Genomic DNA, 14519 nt, shown 5'->3' with positions numbered 1-14519 from the left:
TAATTTACTATTGAGATTCATCAGTTTCCATGCATGTCTACTGTTCTGCTTCATGTCTTGACTCTTCCAGTAGGTTACATCCTCTCTTGTCTGGATATTAAGGCATTTAACAGCTCCTTACCTGCTTGAACTGTTCCTTCAGAAAAACGGATTCTTAATGTAGTACTGGTACTTCATATCTTCTCGAAACATCTTATTTCCTAATCCAGTTATATCATTTCAGCATCATAGTAATATATTCTCTTTACCAAATGCATGAATTATATGATATAAACTTTATGGTTTTGATCTGTATTGAATTGTGATCATAATAATTTGTCATAATGTACAAACTGTACAAACTGTATGAATGAAAGTTGCTTAATTGGTTCAGAACTCATTCTTGGGTTGAAAACTGAATGTAATTTTTTGTACCCTAAAAAATGCAAAGCACATGTGTACACGAAATAGATTTTCAACCTAGTTTCAACTGTTTGTACCATTTTGCATTAAGGCTGATGATGGCCAGCCAAGGCTGAAACTAGTTCTTAGATTTAAAATGTAATGCACACATTGCGTAATACAGTATTGAAAAGGTGGACCATTTACGACAAAAGTTTAGATATTGTGAAACGTAGTACTTCACGTCTGTTGCAATAGTGCCAGAACTTTAGCTTAGATCCTTTCCAACAGAACAAAGATGATCTAGGCTACCATAGTTCAATTGGTAGAGCGACAGATGCAAAATTGGGAGGTTGTGGGTTTGGATCCCACTGGTGTCCGGTTGGTTTTTTTGTTTTGTACTTAACATCTCTTCAACACGTCCTACATGTAAGTAACATGACCGAATAGGTTGAAAGTAGATTTTTTACACTGTGGTTGTGAAAATTCCATATTCATTCACGTGTGTACAGCTCCTGGCACAAGCAGAGCAAACTATTGAACCTTGTCCTGTGCTATCTATCTTACTCGTGGTCTTCAATGTAAGTTTGTGCAATACACACTTTTCCAATAAACCTGCATAATTTATGAAAGTGACCAGCAGTATTTAGGGCAATTTGTACAAAGTGTTAACATTTAAACAAGTTTCAAAAGCATATACCGGTAAGTATATTACTTCATCAAAACAGTAGATAAACCCCTACGTACTTAACTAGTCTAGAAATCCATCACAACTGTGCTTGACACTTCCTGATGCAGATAGATTGGCTGAAAAGTGCTAGAGTATAAGCATGACTGATAGGAAAAGATTACTATAGAGATGTTTTGGCTTTGTAAAAAGGTTTGTTCAGTATACTGCAGCGACAGCAAGCAATGCAAGGAAGAGCTCATTGCTTGGATACTTGCTTCAATCACCACTGATTTGCATGTTCATCAATACATACATAAATATCCCAAGTCATTCCATCTTAAGCGATGGGTCAGCAAACGAGGCTTCTCCACCAGTTGCGGTCCCTGAGCTTCTCTCCTTCAATGCTTTCCAAAGTATGTCCTCTCTGTTGAATGTCAATCTTCACCATGTCCTTGTACCTGAGTCTTGGTCGCCCTCTTGGTCTTTTTCTTCAAGTTTTAGATCGTACATTTTTTTTTGGTAATCTGTTATCACCCATGCGTCGCGTATGTCCATACCATCTCAGTCGCTGCACTGTTATTTTGTCCTGCAGTCTTGCAAGTTGAGCCTGCTTGCGGATTTCCTCACTACGGACTCTGTCCCTCCGTGTTTTGCCGATCATGCTACGGACAAATTTCATTTTTGCTGCATGGATTCTACTAACATCTTTGTTTCTCATGGTCCATGTTTCGCAACCATAGGTCAGGATTGGTACGTAATAAGTTTCATATGACTCTTACATTTTGTTGGTATTTTCTTGTTCCATATTATGTCTTTAACTATTTTGTAAAAGTTGCTACCTGCCTGAATTCTGTGGGAAATTTCCTTATCTATAGAACCAGTATCAGATATAACACTTCCAAGATATTTGAATTGATGGTTCATCTGTAGCTGTTTCCCCACCATTTCAATGTGTCCCACTGGTTGCCCGTATCTCTTCACCACAACCTCACTTTTCTTTTGGCTGAAGATGAGTCCATATTCTTTAGCAGATTCTGCCCAGGAGTTTGTCCTTGAAGATCTTCTTTAGAGTCTCCCCACAAGCATATATCATCTGCGAAAAATATAACTTTCATTTTCTTACATCCAATGGTTTGGTGAACTTTTCTCTGAATCTCGTTCATCACAGTGATGAAAAGAGGAGACAGACCACCACCCTGTCTTAACCCAGATTTTAGATCAAAGGTTTCAGTCATTCCTACAGGTGTTTTGACTTTACTTTGGGTATCTTCATACAAATTCTTGATCCGGTGTATCATGTCATCCTGTATTCCAATTTCCTTCAGTGCTTCCCACACCTTCTCTCTATTCACTGCATCAAATGCTTTCTTGATATCCAGAAAGGCTAACCACAAATCTCGGTTGTGTTCATAGTATTTTTCCGTTAACTGACGGACTGTAAAGATTAAATCGGTTGTTGATCTCCCCTTCCTGAATCCTTACTGTTCTTCGAACAGGTTCTCTTCAATTTGGGGTCTGATTTTATGCTCTATAATTCTTTCATAAAGTTTACCAACTTGAGATGTTAAAGTGATGCCTCTATAGTTGGAACATTTCTTTCTGTCTCCTTTCTTGAAGATTGGAATTATGATGCCTGTTTTCCAATCGACTGGTAATGCCCCTTCTTTCCAGATCTTACGAAAAAGTCTGTAGATCCAATGTTTTCCAGAAATGCCCATTGCCTTGATCATTTCTCCATTAATTTCATCAGCCCCTGCTGATTTTCCAGTTTTGATGTATTTCCAGGCATATTCTACATCATTCCATGTTAATTCTAACCTGTTGTCAGAGGCAGACTTGCAGGAGGCAGTACCGGTACTGTCTTTTGTGTAGGCTACATGCAATTCACATTTAGTAATTCATCAAAGTCCTCCAAGTCTCTTTGATCTCATCTTCAGTAATCAGATTTTCATTATCATCTCTTAGGTATTTGGAGTGTTCTTTATTTCTTTTTCTATTTTTCATCATCCCGTATAACATTTTCTTATTACCATTAACATCCTCTTTCAATTCATCACTCCACTTGTTCAACCACTTCTCTCGTTCTTCTGTAACAACTTTGCTTGTTTTTTAGCAACCCTGTATAGTTCCTTATGATCAGTCCGGTTCTTGAAATATTTTCTAAACATGTTGTTCTTGTTCTGTTATTCCACCATGGAGTTTCCTTCCATCTTCTTGTGCCACTGGTTCGTCCACAAACCTTCTCAGTTATCATTACTATATTTTCTTTCAGATCCTTCCATTCCTCCTCAACTGTTCTTTCATCTGTCTTTGGTATCACTGTTTTGATGTTTTCTTGGAACTCTATTCTATCATTGTCCTTCAGCTTCCAGGTCTTGAGTTTCTTTACCTGTGTGGTTCTTACTTCTTTTAACTTGTTAAACTTTAAATATCCAATGAGGAGTCTATGATTACTTTCCAGGGAGACACTAGGAATCACTTTTACATCTAAGTCTTTTTTGTAGTTGTTTCTCAATCAAAAAGTAATCTACAAGAGATTCACTTTTTCCATCCCATCCATATCTTGTGACCTTATGGCTTTTTTGTTTTTGATACCATGAGTTCCCTATTATTAGGTTGTTCCTCAGGCAGAGGTCAAGTAGTCTAGTTCCTTCTGGGTTTTGTGGACCCCATCCATGTGCTCCTAGAATACTTTCATATCCATCTCTCAAGTTCCTACTTGAGTATTCATATCCCCTTTGATAATTGTTCCATCTCCTCGTATTCTTTCCTCTGTCTTCTTCAAAATGTTCTTTTTCTTCATCTTCACAACCAGTCTGTGGTGCATAGCACTGAATGATGTTGATGTTCTGGGAAGAATCCAATTTCAGCATTATGTGAAGAATCCGATCAGAAACATATTTTACTTCTACTACATGATCTTTCATTTGATGATCCATAACACCACCAACTCCATTTTTTGCTTGATCTCCACCCGACCAATAAAAGGGTTTAAATCAGGGCCATCCAAACAGCGCTCCCCGAGCGCTAGCGCTCTGGCCGCGCTCCAAGCCAGTGCTCCGAGCGCTTTGGGGAAGGTAGCGGTGGGAGAAGCTTGGCTGGCTGAGCGAGCGGTCTGCCCGCCGCGCCGAAGAGAGCAGTCGATCTATCAGTCGTAGTCTAGTCTACAGTGACTCTATACATATAGTGTAGTGTCACTGTATTCCAATGCGCTTTCTTAACAGCATGTAACTAATTAACTAAATCAGTTTCGCAGTTGTTATGGCTGAACATCATAAAAAAAAAATTTAAAAAAAAAAAAAGTGGTGAAGCAGCAGCCTTCAAAGCAGAATGGGAAATTTTATTTTTCTGTACAGCTTATAAAGGGCATGCCAAATTTTGAGTGTGCCACCGAGATTTAATGTGTTTTAAAAAAGCACAATTTGGAACGGCACTACAGTGCCAACCACAGGGATGATTAAGGTGATTTGACAGACGCCAGTCGCCAATCGAAGTTGGAAGAATTGAAAGAAAATTTCAAGCAGCACTGTTCTGTAAATATTATTGTTTTAATTTTTAAATGCTTGTTTACAAACGGGAATGAAGAAATGATTGAATTATCTGAAAAATACTAAAATTGTGACTTGCCGTATTTTTGTCTGACAGATGATTGAGGAGAGCGAGGTTGGTGGACCCATTTTACGAACAAGCTACAAATGTTCGCCGCGAATTACCAAAGCTGGGAAACCCTTCACGGAAGGGAATGTAATCAAGGAGTGCCTAATGGATGCGGCGGCATGTATTTGTCCTATGGAGCTAGTTGAGAAATTTGATAAAATCTCCCTTTCTCCACAAACTGTGGCTCGCAGAATAGACGACATGGCCGTTGATATGGAGCAGTAATTAATGGAGAAGGCAGCAAATTTTGTATCATTTTCCATCGCCCTCGACTAATCAACCGACATTGCGGACAAAGCTCAGCTCGTTATTTTCATTTGAGGGGTGGATGACGATCTTCGGGTTACCGAGGATTTCCTAGACTTGGTAGCTCTCAAAGACACCACTATCGGTTTCGATATTTTCCAAGCAGTGGAGGGTGTTTGAGTCAATGGGATTACAATGGGAGCGGTTGACGAGTGTAACGACGGATAGAGCTCCTGCTTTACGTGGTCTACGCTCGGGGTTCCTCAGCTATGTAAAATTAAACATGGCTGAGAGCAGTAGTACCCTAATGGCGGCGATCCAGTGCTTTATACACCAGGAGGCAATCTGTGCAAATGTCGCCAAGCTTAAAGACATAATAGGAACAGTTGTGCGAATGGTAAATTTTCTTCGCTCCCATGAACTCGCGCACCGTCAATTCAAAGAGTACTGGGCAAGTTGGCCGTGCGGTTAGGGGCGCGCGGCTGTGAGCTCGCAATCGCGAGACAATGGGTTCGAACCCCTCTGTCGGCAGCCCTGAAAATGGTTTTTTGTGGTTTCCCATTTTCACACCAGGCAAATGCTGGGTTGTACCTTAATTATACCTTAATTAAGGCCACGGCCGCTTCCATCCCATTCCTCGGCCCTTCTTGTCCCATCATCGCCATAAGACCTATCTGTGTCGGTGCAACGTAAAGAAAGTAACAAAAAAAATCAGGGTTCTTGGATGACATCGAAGCGGAGTATCCGGATATCCCGTACCATGCAGAATTAAGATGGCTGAGCCACGCGAAGTGCTTCATCGAGGTTTTTGCTTGCGGAATGCAATAGATACCTTTTATGACATGAAAGGGTGGCCCGAAGTTCTTTTGCATGATCCTAAGTGGGTGGTGGACTTGGCCCCTTTAAGTGACTTTACTGCTCATCTGAATACTTTGAACACTTCGCTTCTGGGCGACAAGCACATTATCTCCGATTTGGTGGAAAAAATTCAAGCGTTCGAAAGAGAATTGATTTTCTGGGAAAACCAGTTGCGTGCAAGGAACACAGGACATTTTCCATTGCTTGAAACAGTGAAATACGGTGTCGACTTTGATGAGTATTTGCAGGTAATTCGCCAATTACAAAAAGAGTTTGCAAAGAGATTTTCAGAATACAGAACTCCAAGCGGTGGTAGATGTATTTGTTCGACCATTTTCTCTTAGTGCAGACAGTGCTCCACAGCTATTTCAATTAGAGTTGCTTAAACTGCAGTGCAATGTTCGTCTTAAAGACTGCTTTGTAATGTCACGAAGTTTAGAAGAATTTTGCAGCGGCCCCCTTTTGTATAAACATGCATGTAAAGTTCTGTCAATGTTCGGCTCAACGTGCATTTTTGAGTGTTCCTTCCGGTTCTTAAGTTTACCAAAAGTAAACATCGTGCGACAATAAGCGATAGGAACTTGCACAATTGTTTAAGAATAGCTGTGTCCAGATATATTGTAGGCCTACTCAATTTAGAGATGATTGTTTGCTCCAAAAGTAAAAGCTCGTGAAAACGACTGACCAAAAGTCACTCAATGTCTGTACTATCTGTTCATATCGGTAAAACGTTGAATTTTCCTCTCAGATATGTTCAAATTCCAGTTTTGAATAAATCACATTACTGTATTCTTTACTTAGCACTTGATTTCGTTTCCTGCATATTCTATACATCGGAGTACCTTTCGATTTGTAGATGCGGTATATTTTTACGGCAAAATAGCCCTATCAATATGATGTCAACAAACCCACAAAAGCCGTTGGACGCAAGACTGTACGTACGTATCTGGTCAGCGCGGTCCTAACATCGTCTGTCTCAGGTCTCCTCGCTGCGACACTGTAGTGGTGGTAGGGGAAGGAGCGCTAGCCTGACTGCCCAGTGCTCCCCGAGCGCGGGCGCGCTCTCGGAGCGCAATGGCTGGATGGCCCTGGTTTAAATGATCGAATTGCACTTGACCTTATTTGTCACTTTCCTAACATAGTACAACTACACAAGGTAAATAAAACTCAATTCTGACAACTGAGGCAGATTGTGAGGTGACCAGCAATAATGCCAGCAAGAGATAGGAGGGCAGTTGCAACAATGTGGACGGGCCAGCAGTGAGCAAAAGAACATCGCTGGTGAATTGTTCAGGCCTGCAATAAGAAAGCTCTTAGAAAGCTGGAAGTTGATTACCAATGGACCAGGTGTCCAGAATGATCTGGAAATGGGAACTAGAAGTTTCTACGAGCCTTCATAAAGAGCGCAACTTGCACATGCAAGTTAGAGTGCGTCAATAACGAGTGAAAATAAGCACAGACTATCATGAGCCTGTGAAAGTTCATCGGGAGTAAGTCAGTAGGCTGTATGAAGTTCAAAGGTTCTCAAATGACTTGGCACTGTGAGAAGCCATGTAGAGAATAGTTCAACAAGTATTTCTGCAACAATTGTGGGTAAAGTGTTGAGTGGAAAACTCGAATGAAAGTGAACTTGTGATGAACTGTACATTGTAGTTCAATAAATTTCGTAGATAGTTACTCCATCTGTAATAATTTCAGTTTTAAGCAACCTGATATTAGGACAAGCTGTAAAAGGTTTGATATTGATCCATCAAAAGGTCCGTCCAGGTTTCTTAACAAAGTGTACGTTCAACCCCACACAAATTGGCCAGTGAAGAAACATTTAATTTTATACATTCTTGAAATATGAGGATATTAATAAAATACTGATAGCTGGTGGCCAAAGACATGATACATTGAATCCTCAAACCAGCACAATATGTTCATCCTGTTTCAAACAAGAGAATTTTGAAAGAAAATTATCTTCTGGGATGGTAAATTTTTGTGTGGTTGAGTGTACAGTTAAGAGCTACTGCATCCAATACTAAGCTTATAATGATCATTCTAGTATTTCAAGTTGTTCCATAATAAGACAGTAGTACTGGTTCCTTATTGTATACATTGATTTTGTACAGCTAATGTAAAATGTTTATTTTCTATTCCTTGCAGACTTGCTCTTTAGTCTCTACAATGCTTGCTCCATGGGATGATATTCTTGGATCTTGTCAATTTGAAGTCCATTTTGAATTGAACTCCACAAGATGTTTGCAGTGAAATGCAGTCACCAGTAAACCCATGAAGTCTGCCCATGGATTGTCACAAACTGAGAATATGGTAAGCAAACCCAAACTTTATTTGTAGAACATTTTTCAACTGAACTTAAGAATTTCTTACTGACTGCATATGCGTCACTGTAATTTCTTTTCCTGCCAGGCTGAGTGGCTCGGACAGTTGAGGTACTGGCCAGCTGACCCCAACTTCGCGGGTTCGATCCCGGCTCAGTCCGGTGGTATTTTGAAGGTGCTCAAATACATCAGCCTTGTGTCTGTCGATTTACTGGCACGTGAAAGAACTCCTGCTGGACTAAATTGTTACCTCGACTCTCCAAAAAACGTAAAAATAATTCATGGGACATAAAGCCAATAACGTTCTTTTCCTTGATGTTTCAATTAATCCGTTTTAAATTATTCATGTTCATTAATGGCAAAATATTAAGTTCAATATAAATGTGAATAGGATTATCAGAATTTTTAATAGAAGCATATAACTTTTAAAAACAGCTTTTTATTTGTAACTTCCTATAAATTAGTGTTTTCTCAGATTTGTCATCTTGAAGTCAAACTTTATCTTCGTATCATTGCTACTTTAAAAACTAAAAACTTAACCCTTCTACTGACGTTCAAACCATCTCTTCACTAACAACTCAAAATTCTGCTTAGTCGATCTGTTGGTCTCCTTACTTCCAAGCCTTCCAGTCCAAAATTGGCAGTATTTTAGTAACACTACTCTTTTGTCAGAAACAACCCAGAACAAATCTTGCTGCTTTCCTTCAGCTTTATTGTGCCATTGGCTTAACCTTATTTTGACCTGGGTTTTGGACCCCTTTACACAACATATCGATTCAGGCTTGTGCTTAAGAATTTCTTACTGATAGCATATGTACTAATTTTTTTTTGCCTAGATTTTTCATTTAATCTGTTTTAATTGATCCACGATTCAAAATGTACTTCAACTCTTGATCCAACCCATGGTTTTTTAAGAAAAATTACAGGTTTTTCTCTCTATTATCCCTAGAATTCGCGAACTGAATTGTGATACACCCTGATACAACCTATCTATAAATTCTTGGAATTGGAACATGGAGCTTTTTCTCTGGTGGCAAAATTGTAAGAAGTAAAGAAATACATTTACACATACCATACTACCTGCAATATTGTCTCCTGAATTCTTGTTCTCTACATTCGAAGGAATGCAAGTCTTTTGGGAAAAGTTTGAAAATGTCCTTTGGTAAGCTGTTCCACACTCTTCTCTTCCCACAAATTACCACCCGTTATTGTGCCATTGGCTTAATCTTGGCGATTGGGAGTGGCGGAAAGCAGTCACTTAGTGGAGAAAACATCACATTTTATTCCATTTTAGCTGGATGAAACTAGGAATTCTAGGAATGATCTATTTTTAACTTGTACAAGCCATGTTGTCTTATCAGCTAATTCTTTCTTTTATTTTCTTTAATTATTGACAAAATTATTAGTGGAAATATGTACAATATGCCATTCGTTGCAACACAATTTGTATAGCACCACAGCAACTAGTGCAGGCTTTGCATGTGCTGTGAGAAAGGGTAGGAGGGGTATATTTTTTTTTTGCCAAGGTCATGGACACTGAGGTATGATTTATCCACTCGCCGTGCGCATTCGTCAGTCTAGCAGTCTCTTTAGTGTCAGTTTCTTTGTGTGTAGTCAAATACTAAATGGTTTTTAATGGTATAATCATACCGTACTTCTGTTTAATTGAAATACATGTGTAAAATTGTTCCTTTGGTAGAAGTTTTGAATCAATCTCAACAAAAAAACTATTACTGCACTTAAGTTGGTAAACATTACATTTTTATTCAATTTTAACTGGCTGAAACTAGCATTTGCAGGATTTTTTTAATTCTTACAAGCTCTGTCATAGTTCAATAAATTTAGTAGATAGTTACTCTTTTTGTAATAATTTTAGTCTTAAGAATAATTATTATTATTATTAATTTAGGGTAAGATGTAAAATGTTATTGATCCTTCCATCAAAAGATCTGCCCAGGTTTCTTCATAAAGTGTACGTTCAACCCCATACAAATTGGCCAGCGAAGAAATACAGTATTTAATTTTATATATTCTCGAAAAGCAAGGATATTAATAAAATATTGATAGCTGATGTCCAAAGACATGATCTTTGAATCCTACCACCTGCACAATATGTTCATCCTGTTTCAAACAAGAGAATTTTGAAAGAAAATAATCTTCTGGGACAGTGAATTTTTGTATGGTTGAGTGTGCAGGTTTTCTCCTTAATGGTTAAGTGCTGCTATATACAATAGTGTGCTTATCATTCTAGCATTTTTAAAATTGTTCCATAACAAAGTATTGGTTCCCTATTGTATATATTGACTCCATGTACAGCTAATCTAAAATCTTCTGTTCCTTGCAGACTTGCTCTTCAGTCTCTCCTATGCTTGCACCATGGGATGATATTCGTGGATCTTGTCATTTGAAGTCCATTTTGAACTGAACTCAACAGGATGTTTGCAGTGCAGTGAAGTGCAGTCATCAGTAAACCCAAGAAGTCTGCCCACAGATCATCACAAACTGGGAATATGGTAAGCAAACACATTTATTTTGTAGAATATTTTTCAACTGAACTTAAGAATTTCTTACTGACAGCATATGCATTAATTTGTTCCTTTGCCTAGATTTTTTGGTTAATCTGTTTAAATGATTCAGGATTCACTAATGGCAAAATATTAAACTCAATATAGGTGGTGAGAAGGGTTATCATAATTTTTAATACGAGCATATCATTTTAAAACAGCCTTTTTTTTTATAGCTTCCTATAAATTAGTATTTTCCCAAATTTGTCCTTTAATTCCAACTTTATTTTCATATTATGATCTTCTCTATTTTATAAACTACACACAAGTTCTTCTACTGACATCCAAGCTATCTCTTCACTAACAGCTCAAAATTATGCTTAGTTGAGCCTTCCAAGCCCAAAGATTGCAGTATTTTAGTAACACTACTCTTGCCAGAATCAACCCAGAACAGATAGTGCTGCTTTCCTTTGGATCTCTTCCAGTTCTCAAAACAAATTAATCCTGGTGAGGGACTCGTGCACTACAACCATATTCTAATTGGGGTCTGTCCATTGACTTATACAACCTCTCTCATTATCATATGAAGAGCTCTATATCCTTTAATTTTTACAATCCAGTTTATGTAATTTCTCCTATGAAAATCCTAAGTACTTAAGAGATCCATATGAGTTAGTCACCCCATCAACACAGTAATTAAAGCACACGACTTATCCTCTTGTTGAAACATACTGACTTTTCACCAGTTTATCATACTGTTGTTTGCTGTTCATTTCATGACTTCAATGTTGTTTTGAAACAGAGGTCAGAGTCCTTGTAAGACCCTTTCCTGCCACACTCTTTATCATTACTGATCCAGATAATGCTTCACCTATTCTAATTCTGAGCCCTATTTCTAGAAATTTAGCCTCATTCAGTCACTCTTTGTCTAGTCAAATAGTCCTCATTTTTGGCAACAATCCTCATGATCTACACTGTCAAAGGCCTCAGATAAGTCGATATCATTGCAGTCCATTTGACCTCCCAAATCTAAAACATCTGCTATATCCTGCTGGAATCCTACAAGTTAAGCTTCACAGGAATAACCTTTTCTAAACCCAAACTTCCTTCCATCAAACACTTTAGTACTTTCAAAAACATGTCTAATATAATTGGAAAGAATGCTTTCCCAGAGTTAACATACCAGTACAACATGTGGCAGGCTGACTAGCCTGTAATTAATGTGACTGCATACTCTCTACAGCACATTGCATAATATGTACTAGGAGGAAGATGTACAGTATTATTCAAAAGTTTTCAGAAAGATCACTATTAAATTGGCACTAGTTCTGTTCTCAACCACCTCAATGTACTTACTCTTGATCAAACCCATGGTTACTCAACAAAACTTGTAAGTTTTTCTCTCTACTCTCCCTAGAGTTTGAGTACTGAATTTTCATACACCCTGATACACGTATCTATAAATTCTTGGAATCAGAACATGGGACATTTTCCCTGGTAGCAAAAACATAAATAAAAATACACATTTACACATACCATTCTACTTGTAATATTCTCTCCTGAATTCTTGCTTCCTCCTGTCATAACCTCATTCATTTGAATAAATGCCCATCTTTTGGGTAAGGTTTGAACATGCCCTTTGATAAGCTGTTCCACGGTCCTTTCCTGCTTCTCACAAATTATTACGCCCAGTGCCATTGGCTTAACCTTATTTTAAACTCGTGATTAAACCTACCCCTACCTTCAGTCTTTATTCTCTTTCAAATATCCTCCAATATTCTGATTCCACGAACCTACTATGCTGGCGTAGGAGGGGGAGACGTGATACTCACACATGGCATATTCCAGGTGGTGGATAGGAGGGTTCCTAACCAGCTTGCAGGTGGACTTGAGTGAAATAAAATAGCTCTCGCAGACCAAAAACATAAGCCCCTGTGGGTGGGGGACGTAAACTAAGAATACACACACGGTACCCCCTGCCTGTCATAAGAGGTGACAAGGGGCAACCAAAGGATGATGAAGAACCAGGAGACTACTGGTGACTAGTAACATCATGCGAGGAACACCATGAGTCACCTTGGCTTGCAGGTAGTACCACTATGTTAGGTACACAATAAGTTTGATTAGTAGCAACAGAGATCGGTTCACTGTGGGTTTCCATAACCTGTCATTGACTTATTTGGTTCCTGTATCTCCTAAGTGGAGCATAGGGCATCAATGAACTTCTGCAACCGGACTCTGTTCTGTGCCATCATCCTGATCTCTGTCCAGGTCTTCCCTCCTTTCTCCATCCCTTCTGCTATTACACTCCTCCACGTGTTCCTTGGTCGGCCTCTTCTCCTGCTATCTTGTGGGTTCCATTCCAGGGCTTGTCTTGCTATCTTGTCTTTATCCCTCCGTAATGTATGCCCGATTCGCTTCCATTTCCTATGACGCATCTCAATATCAATGGGTGTTTGATGGGTTTTTTCCCACAGTTCTTCATTAGAGATTACTTGTGGCCACCATATCCTCAGGATATTCCTCAAACTTCTGTTCACAAATGTTTGAAGTCTGCTCTGTTCACAAATGTTTGAAGTCTGCTAATTTGTTTATTAGTCTTCCATGTTTCACACCCATAGAGCAGTACTGACTTGACATTTGTATTGAAGATGCGTAGTTTGATATAGGTGTTAAGTTCCCCTGATTTCCAGATTGGTCTCAGCATTGCAAATGCTCCTTTAGCCTTATTTATTCTATTTTCTATATCCTCTATAGTTTCTTCCTCAGGGGTGACTATACTTCCCAGGTAGCAAAACTCATTGACTTGCTTGATCTCTTGGTTTCCTAAAAATAAGTGCCTTGTTTTGGTTATTATAGCACATCTCCTTGGTTTTCTTTCCATTTATCTTCAATCCCACCTCTGATGCTTTGGTTTTTAAATCATTCAGCTTTGCTTCCATATCCTTAAAACTGTTGGCTAGCAAACACAAGTCATCCGCAAAGTCCAAGTCCTCCAACCTGCCTGTCAGTCCCCATTGAATTCCTCTTCGGTGATTTATTGCCTTCATCATAAGATCCAGCACCAACAGAAATAGTATAGGTGACAGCAAACATCCTTGCTTAACTCCTGTGTTTACTGGGATGGGCTCAAACATCTCCTGATGTAAAACTTGGCATGTGTAGTTCTCATATTTCTTGGGTTTTCTTTATAATTTTCTTTGGAATCCCAAACTCTTTCAAGGCTTTCCACATCTTCCTCATTACACTATCAAATGCCTTTTCCAAGTCTACAAATAGTAGATACAGTGAAGACTGCAGCTCCGTGGATTGTTCTAAAATAATGCGCAGTGTGTTGATCTGGTCTGTTACAGGAGTAACCTTCTCTAAATCCTGCTTGTACTTTCCTCAGCCTCGAGTTAACTCACTTTGTGATCCTTTCTAAAATTAACTCGTGAGAGTACCTTACTTGGTATCGAAAGGAGGGTAATCCCTCTCCAGTTATCACATTCTAATAAATCTCCTTTCTTTGGAAGCTTAATCAACAGTCCTTTCTTCCAATCTGTGGGGATCTTCTCTTCTTCCCAAATCTTCTTGAAAAGTGGGAACAGAATCTTGACTGAAGTACCCACATCCACTTTCAAGGCCTCCGGTGCAATATTTGCCCATACCAGCCACTTTGCCATTCTTCACTTGTTTAATGGCCCTTTGTATCTGTTCTTGATGGCGGTTCTGTACTGATAGCAACATCTTCCTGCTCTTCTACTGTCATCACCTCTGTCTCCTCTTCCTCGAATGTTTCACGATTCAAGATCTCCAGAAAGTGTTCTCCCCATCTTTCTAGCTGTTCTTTTTGTGTGGACAATAATCTCCCATCTTTAGCTTTCACTGGCTTGTCAG

At 39.0% G+C, this 14519-nt stretch overlaps 1 long non-coding RNA gene across 1 annotated transcript in view; it reads left to right on the top strand.

Annotated features, from left to right (window-relative positions):
* The window catches only part of LOC136875530 (uncharacterized), a 44203-nt gene that overhangs the window by 10270 nt on the left and 19414 nt on the right, over positions 1 to 14519 (top strand). Inside the window, exons 2-3 of the long non-coding RNA XR_010860460.2 lie at positions 7961 to 8125; positions 10481 to 10649. This is a non-coding gene — a long non-coding RNA (uncharacterized lncRNA). The remainder of the gene's footprint in view (positions 1 to 7960; positions 8126 to 10480; positions 10650 to 14519) is intronic.

Source organism: Anabrus simplex, chromosome 6 (genome assembly GCF_040414725.1).
Source record: "Anabrus simplex isolate iqAnaSimp1 chromosome 6, ASM4041472v1, whole genome shotgun sequence".
Classification (NCBI taxonomy): Eukaryota; Metazoa; Arthropoda; class Insecta; order Orthoptera; family Tettigoniidae; genus Anabrus; species Anabrus simplex.
This window is presented reverse-complemented; position numbering and strand designations above follow the sequence as displayed.